At 41.5% G+C, this 9,985-nt stretch overlaps 2 long non-coding RNA genes across 9 annotated transcripts in view; one reads left to right on the forward strand and one right to left on the reverse strand.

Annotated features, from left to right (window-relative positions):
- Positions 1–7,354: 7,354 nt before the first annotated feature.
- On the forward strand, positions 7,355–8,835 carry LOC147030836 (uncharacterized). Its single transcript, XR_015056531.1, has 3 exons — positions 7,355–7,509; positions 8,033–8,164; positions 8,527–8,835. It is a non-coding gene; the product is annotated as an uncharacterized LOC147030836 (long non-coding RNA).
- Positions 7,955–9,985, reverse strand: part of LOC147030837 (uncharacterized) — a 14,513-nt gene continuing 12,482 nt past the window's right edge. For 5 of the 8 annotated variants that reach the window (XR_015056525.1, XR_015056529.1, XR_015056523.1 and 2 more), the window contains 3 exons: positions 9,436–9,490; positions 8,884–8,991; positions 7,955–8,745 (listed from right to left, as the gene is read on the reverse strand). This is a non-coding gene — a long non-coding RNA (uncharacterized LOC147030837). Of the gene's footprint in view, positions 8,746–8,883; positions 9,113–9,435; positions 9,491–9,985 lie in introns of all 8 variants that reach the window. The other 3 variants (XR_015056530.1, XR_015056526.1, XR_015056527.1) reach the window with 1 other exon arrangement.

Raw genomic sequence — 9,985 nt, forward strand, 5'->3', positions numbered from 1 at the left:
CGACCCGTCGCGTTCTTCTCGAGAACTCTCTCTGGAAGCGAGCAGAGACACTCAGCAATAGAGAAGGAAGCGTACGCCATTGTCGAAGCCCTACGTAAATGGAGACACTATTGACTGGGAAACCATTTCACGCTCGTTACGGACCAACGATCCGTGGCATTCATGTTTGATGGGAAAAATAACGGGAAAATTAAGAATGAAAAAATTATGAGATGGCGGATAGACCTAGCCTGCTATAGTTACGACATTGTTTACCGGCCCGGGAGGGAAAACCCTGCTGCAGATACCTTCTCTCGGGTCTACTGCTCGGCGACAATCAGTCGGGCTTTGCAAGACCTCCATGTGTCTCTTTGCCACCCAGGGGTAACCAGAATGGCACATTTCGTGCGCAGACAAAACCTTCCCTATTCTATCGAAGATATTAAACAAATGAATGCTTCATGCCCTGTTTGTGCTGAACTCAAACCCAGATTCTATGGCACGGCTTCTGGCAGATTGATCAAGGCCACTTCTCTCTTCGAGAGACTAAACATTGACTTCAAAGGGCCCCTGTCGACCGAGACAGACAACAGATACATATTCACTGTTGTTGATGAATATTCAAGGTTCCCTTTCGCGTTTCCGTGCTCGGATATGACCTCGGGCACTGTCGTGAAATGTCTGTCTGACCTCTTCGCTATGTTTGGGAAACCTTCGTACATACATTCAGACAGAGGGCCGTGTTTCATGTCGGCCGGGCTAAAACAATTCCTATTAGAGCACGGCATAGCAACTAGTCGAACGACGGGTTACAACCCACAGGGTAATGGGCAGGTGGAACGGTATAACGGAGTCATTTGGAAAGCCGTAACTCTGGCGCTGAAATCGAGAGGGCTGGGGCCCGAGCAGTGGGAGGTTACCCTTCTCGACGCTCTGAATTCCATACGCTCTTTGCTCTGTACGTCCACCAATGCAACTCCTCACGGACGAATGTTTACTCACCAACGACGTTATGTTGACGACCAATCGGTGCCCAACTGGCTAACCCATCCCGGAACAGTGTTCATGAAATGCCCGGTACGACAAAGCAAGTATGAACCCATGGTGGAAGAGGTCGAACTCATCTGGCACTTTTGGATGAGATCCTGTTCGAGGCGGTGTAGTTGTCGTTGTGAAGGAAATGTTGAGGGAAAATGTTGAGATAATATTAATTTTTTTGGATGAGATCCTGTTCTAGGCGGTGTAGTTGTCGTGAAGGTGATGTTGAGAATTTTTTTTTTCAGATGAGATCCTGTTCTAGGCGGTGTAGTTGTTGTTGTGAAGGTAATGTTGAGGTAATATTAATTTTTTCAGATGAGATCCTGTTCTAGGCGGTGTAGTTGTCGTGAAGGTGATGTTGAGAATTTTTTTTTTCAGATGAGATCCTGTTCTAGGCGGTGTAGTTGTTGTTGTGAAGGTAATGTTGAGGTAATATTAATTTTTTCAGATGAGATCCTGTTCTCGGCGGTGTAGTTGTTGTTGTGAAGGTAATGTTGAGGTAATATTAATTTTTTCAGATGAGATCCTGTTCTCGGCGGTGTCGTTGTCGTTGTGAAGGTAATGTTGAGGTAATATTAATTTTTTTGGATGAGATCCTGTTCTAGGCGGTGTAGTTGTTGTTGTGAAGGTAATGTTGAGGTCATATTAATTTTTTCAGATGAGATCCTGTTCTAGGCGGTGTCGTTGTTGTTGTGAAGGTAATGTTGAGGTCATATTAATTTTTTTGGATGAGATCCTGTTCTAGGTGGTGTAGTTGTTGTTGTGAAGGTAATGTTGAGGTAATATTAATTTTTTTAGATGAGATCCTGTTCTCGGCGGTGTAGTTGTCGTTGTGAAGGTAATGTTGAGGTAATATTAATTTTTTTGGATGAGATCCTGTTCTAGGCGGTGTAGTTATTGTGAAGGTAATGTTGAGGTCATATTAATTTTTTCAGATGAGATCCTGTTCGAGGGGGTGTAGATGTTTTTGTGAAGGTAATGTTGAGGTAATATTAATTTTTTTGGATGAGATCCTGTTCTAGGTGGTGTAGTTGTTGTTGTGAAGGTAATGTTGAGGTAATATTAATTTTTTGGATGAGATCCTGTTCTAGGTGGTGTAGTTGTTGTTGTGAAGGTAATGTTGAGGTCATATTAATTTTTTTTAGATGAGATCCTGTTCGAGGCGGTGTAGTTGTCGTTGTGAAGGTAATGTTGAGGTAATATTAATTTTTTTGGATGAGATCCTGTTCTAGGTGGTGTAGTTGTTGTTGTGAAGGTAATGTTGAGGTCATATTAATTTTTTTTAGATGAGATCCTGTTCGAGGCGGTGTAGTTGTTGTGAAGGTAATGTTGAGATAATATGCAGTAGTGTTATCACGGTTATAGAAATGCACAAATAATTAATTTGATCTATAGTATACCCAATCACACCTTTATGACTAAAAAATTAACAACACAACTGGAGTAAATACTCCAGCAGTTTTAAGTCGACATAATTTTAATATGGAATAGGCAAAGCCGAGAAGCGAACGTAGAATTCTTCTTACATTCGCTTCTGACTTTACATAAAACTTCTTCACAACTGTATACTTGCCAACTATACCGTGGTACATGTAAGTGTCGCACAGCTGATGATTTTGATGCAATTTCCGGTTACTTCGGCCTGGATTCGGGATCAGCGAACAAATAATGTAAATCACGATTAAAAATTATTTTTTGATGATGCGGGAGATATCTTTATTAAAATCAGTGGAGGAAATATACACCATGTCTGATATTATTTGGGTATTTCATGTTTCCGATGCCTTTATCTCCCGGCATGCATCATTCCCCATGACAAAAACCGGAAACAAAAAAAAAAACAGAAGCAAAAAATAAACGGAAGCAAAATGGTCATAGCCAACGACACGGATTCACAATTGCCAGGGTATTGTGTTGTTTTTGTTGTTTCCTATTCTCTCATGTGCACACGTTAAGTAATATTCACAAGATAGAAATAAAACCCGATCGTGTTTATACACCGCACAGCGTTTAACAACAATGGAAGCAAAAGGTCATAGCTGACGACACGGATTCCAAATAGGCAGGGGTATTGTGTTGTTGTTGTTGTTTCCTATTCTCTCACGTGCACACGTTAAGTATGAAGCTCACTGCGTTCGCTAATACGGAACCTGAACGAGCAACTGAAAATAATAATTTTATTATAAAAGTTGTACTCCTCATGCATCGTGTCAGCATTCTCGGGGTCGGATATCTGGGAACTTCGCTGACCCACAATGCAATGTCCGCATAGCAACGATGGCGAAGGGGAAAAAAAAGTACCTCGTTCGCTCGGATCACCCTGCGATGCGTTGCAGCGGTGTATGTAGCGCTCAGGGCATTCCATGTCAAGTGTACACACCCTCCCGACACTAATACCTCATTTTCTCCCCATATGTTGGTCATTTATTCACTTGGGTGAAAAAAGTCAAAATACCAACTTTTAGACCTGTGGGCCCATTAGGGCCCATTTTAGCCCCCCCCCCCCAAATTTGGGCATCCCCAGCTGCCCCACAATCTTCCTGAGGCCATATCACAGGTTGTAGTGGTCCGATTTGGCTGATCTTGATATCAAAATGCTCGTAAAAGCGAGATCTTTCGAATCGCGGAAAGTAAAATCACTCCGAAACAGTAGTTCAAAAAGTTAGAGTTTGGGGCGCCCTTTGACCTTGGGCCCCCGTTCCCCAGCCAAACCGATGGTCCTGATTTTTTTCGTGTGAGAATACCCCTTCATATACTCCAACACCTCAGCATAAATGAAAATGGGATCTCAATGGGTTCAAGTGTGATGATGGTTTTATTGTTCGGGGACTCGGGTGCTGGACACACAATACGCCACAATACATAGCACAATATTTGAACACAAGATTTCCAATACACTATATCAGTATATTGTACATAAATTTTCCACATGTACATGCAGGAACTGGAAGCGATACTAGTACGAGTAAGAGTTTTTCCTTGCATATTATAGTCAAGATTGTTTTTGCCAACCAATGTTTTATTTGACAGCTGTGTTTCTTTTTAACTGATTGTGTAGGTTCTTCCTGTCGCAGTTTTTGGTTCTACAGAAAGAAGTATATCAGAAATGTCTAAAATGCAGTGATCTTCAATGTCAGGAAAAAAGAAACTATTTGCGGGCCCATTTGGATGAAGAAAATTCACTTGCACTTCATGAGTGTCCTGAAAGGCTTCCATGATGCAGGCAAGCCACCATTTTCCATGATAGTGCACTGTGACATAACCTGAGAGTTTCCCGTTAAAAGTTGGTGTAGATTTTGAAATAGCTCACTCGATACGGTGTTCCTCGCTAAGGCTGAATTCGCATACTTGAAGGGCAGTTTCAGAAATAGGGATGAAAACATGAAGTTTTTGAGTTCCAGCTATGGTTTTGGCCGTTTTTAACCTTTCTTCCAGATTTCGTTCTTCCTCGCCATACGCCTCTTGGATCCCGTAACCAAACTTCATATCATTCAAACCATTTTCAGCAAAGGCGAAAAGATCTTTTGGAGAAATAATTTGACTGTCGTATGGTCTACGCAGGCTCTCGCGTGTTGCTTCTTGTTTGACTGTACCTCCCACACCATCTGAAGTGCCCTTGCCATGACTTGTGGCAAAAAAATGCCATTCTGCGTCAATACCATACTTTGATTTGTGACGACATAGGTTTATGAAGGCTTTGCAATTGTTATATTGGGCAGCACAACCGTCTGAGAAATAGTAACGTTTCTTTACATTTCCAAAGCTAGATTTCAAGTGTTCAATGAGCATTCTTTGGAAGAGGTGGACTGAGACAACGTCGTGAGTATTGTATTCTGATATAATCGTGAACGAATCGTGGTTTAATTTGCCATCGTCCGATTTGAAATAGTAAACCCAGGGATGAATTGTCGCTTGAGAGCAGTTCCAATGGAATCCTTGGGCCGCATCCTGTACGACAAACGAATAGTTCTCTGAGAAGTCTCCAATAATGACAAATTCTACTTCACCGATTTCGTCTTTCTTATTTTTCAGAACCTGAGATTGGGCCTTGGCAATGAAGTCGTGTCTCACTAATTTCACCGCACGTTCACAGAATTGATTTCTGAATTCTTCCAAAGACAGAACCATGGATCTATCGGTTCCAAAGGCAGGTTCAGATCTATCGGTGGATGTGCACCGTTTAAACTGAATTTCATCAATATCCTCCAGTTCATATGCACTCAGTAGCTCGGTTTTGAAGTCTTCAATTGATGGGCAACTTTCACAAGATCTGAAATAACATGCCGGTTGTGCTGGGTTACAAACTATGCGTGCAATCACATGATGATAGCTTGGAAGTTCGGCTATCTGTGGCATTTTGGAACCAAACATCATGAGTTTCACATTTTGATTTATCGTCCATACACATACACTGTGTGTACCACCTGAACCGGCCAGGACACACTCCGAGGGACGGAGCATGGCGAACTTCGCGAATCCAACTTTCAAGCCAGGGTTCTTCTCCTTGAATTTCTGAAACAGTTCCTTGAGATTGTTTAGTCCCAGGTGCTTTTGAATTTTGTCTTTTCCATGTTCATTCCTGACCACCACACAATCCTTTTTTCCTGGCATTATTCGGCTGACTTCATCACTTCGGTAAAATTCGGTTACGGCGGATTTCACTTCGTCAGGCAATATTTTACCCTGTTTGGGATTTGGAGACGATAGCATACCATTTTCTTTCTCTAAATTTTTGGCTTGCACAGCCATTCTTTGGGAGCAACTGAATTCACTCATCATCCCTCTGATGCTCATACTCCTAGCAAATATTGTCAGTGTACGTATTTGCTCTGAACGGCTCGAAACAACGTATTTTTCTTTCAGGCTTTTGATCACCTCTGGCATGCAGTTTTCATCACATTTTGACGCTGTATTTTATGTTTTCTCCGCAGTGCTTGGTCCAGCAACTAGTTCTAATTTCTTTCGCACTGAATCTTCCACTTTACTTCGCTTTTCAGGAACGTACCCTGGGTTCCTTTCCGCCTTTCGTTTGTCGAATGGGCTTTCGCCTATCATCGATAACGACTGGTTTAATAGGTCAACTTCTGCTTCTCGCTCAAAAACCTCCTCGTCCTCATCTGTCGAAATAGATTCTGCAATGCCTTCGATAGTACCTTCTGATGATCATTTCGAACTGGTCGAAGATGATTCTTCAATCCGCTCTGGTGACAACTGAAAAAGTTATTTTCTGCACGAAGTACAAAGTCTGTCATCTATTTTTCACCTTTGAAGAAAATTTCATCCACATATCATTTGACACATTGCGAAGATCTTTTCGTTGTTTCGTTTTATGGCAGCTTAACGGATCGCAACAGTATTTTCGGAACTCCTTTCGATCTTCAGTCGCCATGCTTACTGCAAAATATGCAAAAACTGAGATTAGCTCATTTATAACTTAATTCGATGATGGTTTTCAATGTACACTTCAAAATCAATCGACACAATAGGCAGAATAATTTTTCGCAAATGATGCAAAATATATATATATATATATATATATATATATATATATATATATATATATATATATATATATATATATATATATATATATATATATATATATATATTAGTCCAGAGATGATGATTGTCAATTTCAGACATAATGTCACCTGCCAGCTGGTGACGTCATTGGAACGATGACGGCAAACGTCGCCCAATGTCGAATCAAGAATTAGTGATATGTGGACCCCGAACAATAAAACCATCATCACACTTGAACCCATTGAGATCCCATTTTCATTTATGCTGAGGTGTTGGAGTATATGAAGGGGTATTCTCACATTAAAAAACTCGGGATCATCCGTTTGGCTGGGGGGCGGGGGCCCAAGGTCAAAGGGCGCCCCAAACTATAACTTTTTGAATTACTGCTTCGGAGTGATTTTACTTTACGCGATTCGAAAGATCTCGCTTTTACGATCATTTTGATACCAAGATCATCCAAATCGGACCACTACAACCTGTGATATGGCCACTGGAAGATTGTGGGGCAGCTGGGGGTGCCCAAATTTGGGGGATCCCTAAAATGGGCCCCAAGTCTGAAAGTTGACACATAATGTTTTACCGTGGATACAAGCACTTGCACAAAAAAGAGTGAAATCTGTGACGATGTGTCAAAATTTCGCTGAAAAATGTGTACACTTGACATGGAATGCCCCGCTAGCACTATCGCACGGCACTCGACTCGTACCTGTTACAAGTTTGTTTCTTTCGTAGCCTTTATTACACATTTATATGCAACAATGCCGAAATGTTGCTGTATTTTCAGTTGTACTAATAACAAGGCAAGAAATTCAGAACTCTCCTTTTATCTCATAACAAGTCGAGCTACTGAACCAGAGAGGAGACTTCTGTGGCTTAGAGCCATCAATCGTGGCACGCAAGATGCCGTGGGGAAGCTTTGGGAGCCGAAGTCCGATTGCACCTACGTTTGTTCAGCGCGCTTTGTATCAGGTTAGTGCTGTATATGTGTTATAAAATGGAAATAACCAGAAATAATGGACAACCAGTGAGTTTATAAATACCATGATTGTTTTTATGATTCATTAATAAAGGTTAGTGGGTAGTTAAATGTCATGTGTGGTCGAAAAGTTAAACAGTCCCGTATGGACGGTTTTGTGTTTGCTTGGTCTTGCCCGGCTGCAATTTATTTTGTTGATTTATTTAGTGCGTGCGTGTGTGTGTGTGTGTGTGTGTGTGTGTGTGTGTGTGGGTGTGTGTGTGTGGGTGTGGGTGGGTGTGTGTGTGTGTGTGTGTGTGTGTGTGTGTGTGTGTGTGTGTGTGTGTGTGTGTGTGTGTGTGTGTGTGTGTGTGGGGGTGGGCGGTTTTGGGTGTTAATATTTTTGCTGTAACTTGTTTTAATATTCCATGTTCACAACATATTCAAGAACAGCACATGTTAACGTTTTGACATGTTTTTTTTTAATGATTCTGTTGTAAGTTACATTTCCATCTCTGAATTATCATCGTTATCCAGGAAAGAAAAACAATGCAAAGGACCACCCAGACTATGTACCATCCATATTCCCCCACATCATCCAATCGGCTTCTCCCAGAAAGAGGAAACTCGATCGATTCCTCCGTGCCCAGCAAAGAAAGGATATGAGAGGTGAGTAAACATCAGCAAAAACAACGAAAGCAATGTCAGATCAGTGAATTAATGTTACAATGACAATGTTGCACGGACATTATAAACTGAAGTGACCTTAATGTTTTGAACCAAGTTCAACACCAGGCCTTCTCGCTTATTATTACAACGATAATGATGAAAGACAGAGGTAAGTGAAGCAAGAATGCTAAAATGAATTGAAAAGTATCTATCAAATTATAGTATCAATATTTCTTTTGGCTGTGTATGATATGCTGAGTGTATTCGCTGTTTGGGATACACCCACTGTAATCACATACCCAGATACATGTATTAATCACTTCTTTCTAATTTTTATTCTCCCCCACCCCCTTCCCCTCCAGGTGAAGCTGCACCATCAGCATGAAAAGACCTCAGCAAAGAGTATCATGAGCAAGAACTCCCTGCAGTTGACCAAGTCAATGAAGAAGCCCTGCCAGATCTCGAATCTCCACTTCGACATGATGCTGGTGCTGACTCTCAAGATGAAGAGACACCAGTTACGATTACCCCGGGGGGACTCAAAACTCCATTTGAGGACGGTGAACGTGAACTTCTATATTCTGAAATGAATACATCAATGCTCCACCATGATTATGTATCAAGCAGGAAGTGAGATTACATTGAATGTAAAAAAAAAAAAACCCATTAAATCAGAGCAAATACACCGAGTCACTGTTTCCAATAAAGTTATAACTCACCCTGCCATACAGTCACAGTGTGCTGTTACGACGACACTGTCTGTGGTTACTGCGACCCAAGGATGGTGAGGTTCTTCGGTTACTCTCCATGATGGATTGATGTCAGCTCTGAAAAGGACATGGTTACCTCCAACATTTTTGTCTAGCACAGTCTGCACCCAACCAGAGACAAAAAAATTGTGGGCTTCCAGTGATCGGTAGTTTTTCATTGCCTCATGTGTAAACACTCCTGAGATTAAAAAGAAAAATATATTCTGTGGTTAGTTATTAAAATAGTACCAGGGCAATTAAGCGACGATACATCACGCAAAAACAAAAAACAATTAAGCGACGGTACATCAATGACATTCTTGCTGGGTCAGTGAGTGACCCACAACTAGCACAGATGACTCACCGTCACACAGTACAGACAAGGCAGGTCAATTAAAACTATTACTAACTAGCCACGTCGGCTCGGGAGTTCATAAATAATTGAAATAATATATTAACACTCCAGTTCAGTAATATTTGATAATACACAGTTAAAACTTGGCTTAAAATTTAAGTACATACCTGATGTCTTGACTAGATACGTGTATCCGTCCGGGTATTGCACGTTCGGCCATTCCTTCGGGTTGTCGATCCACGAATCACCGGGGTAATGGTAGGACAAACAATCAAGGCCAATTAACTGTATTTTGGCTCGATACCTGGCCAATGCATCACCTGACAAATGTTCTATATATCGATATGACATTGCAAACACTTGGGTGAACACAATGTATCAACAATTTATCTGAAATACATCGACAAAAAAAAACAAATCACTCGGCTTTGTGTGCAAGTAAAACTGCGATGTGCGTGAGTCTGCGATCGGTGCTGCGTTTGTTTTCCCCTTTGCCAATATGGCGGGTCGCGTGACCAAGCGAAGTCACGTGACTGTGACGTATGTCCGACCTCAATAATTGCAAGTTTCTTGTAGAGCGCTCGTCAAGTGGCTTAAGCACTCAAACAAGCACTCCATTCGAAGCCGTTGATAAGGAATGGCTGGCTTGGCAAACACTAGCTAGATGCTTGGTAACTGAACACACCCAAATGTATTTCTTAATTTGCGGAAGGTTGC

Source organism: Eptatretus burgeri, chromosome 3 (assembly GCF_056783735.1).
Source record: "Eptatretus burgeri isolate ZD-2024b chromosome 3, Ebu_testis_v1, whole genome shotgun sequence".
Taxonomy (NCBI): Eukaryota; Metazoa; Chordata; class Myxini; order Myxiniformes; family Myxinidae; genus Eptatretus; species Eptatretus burgeri.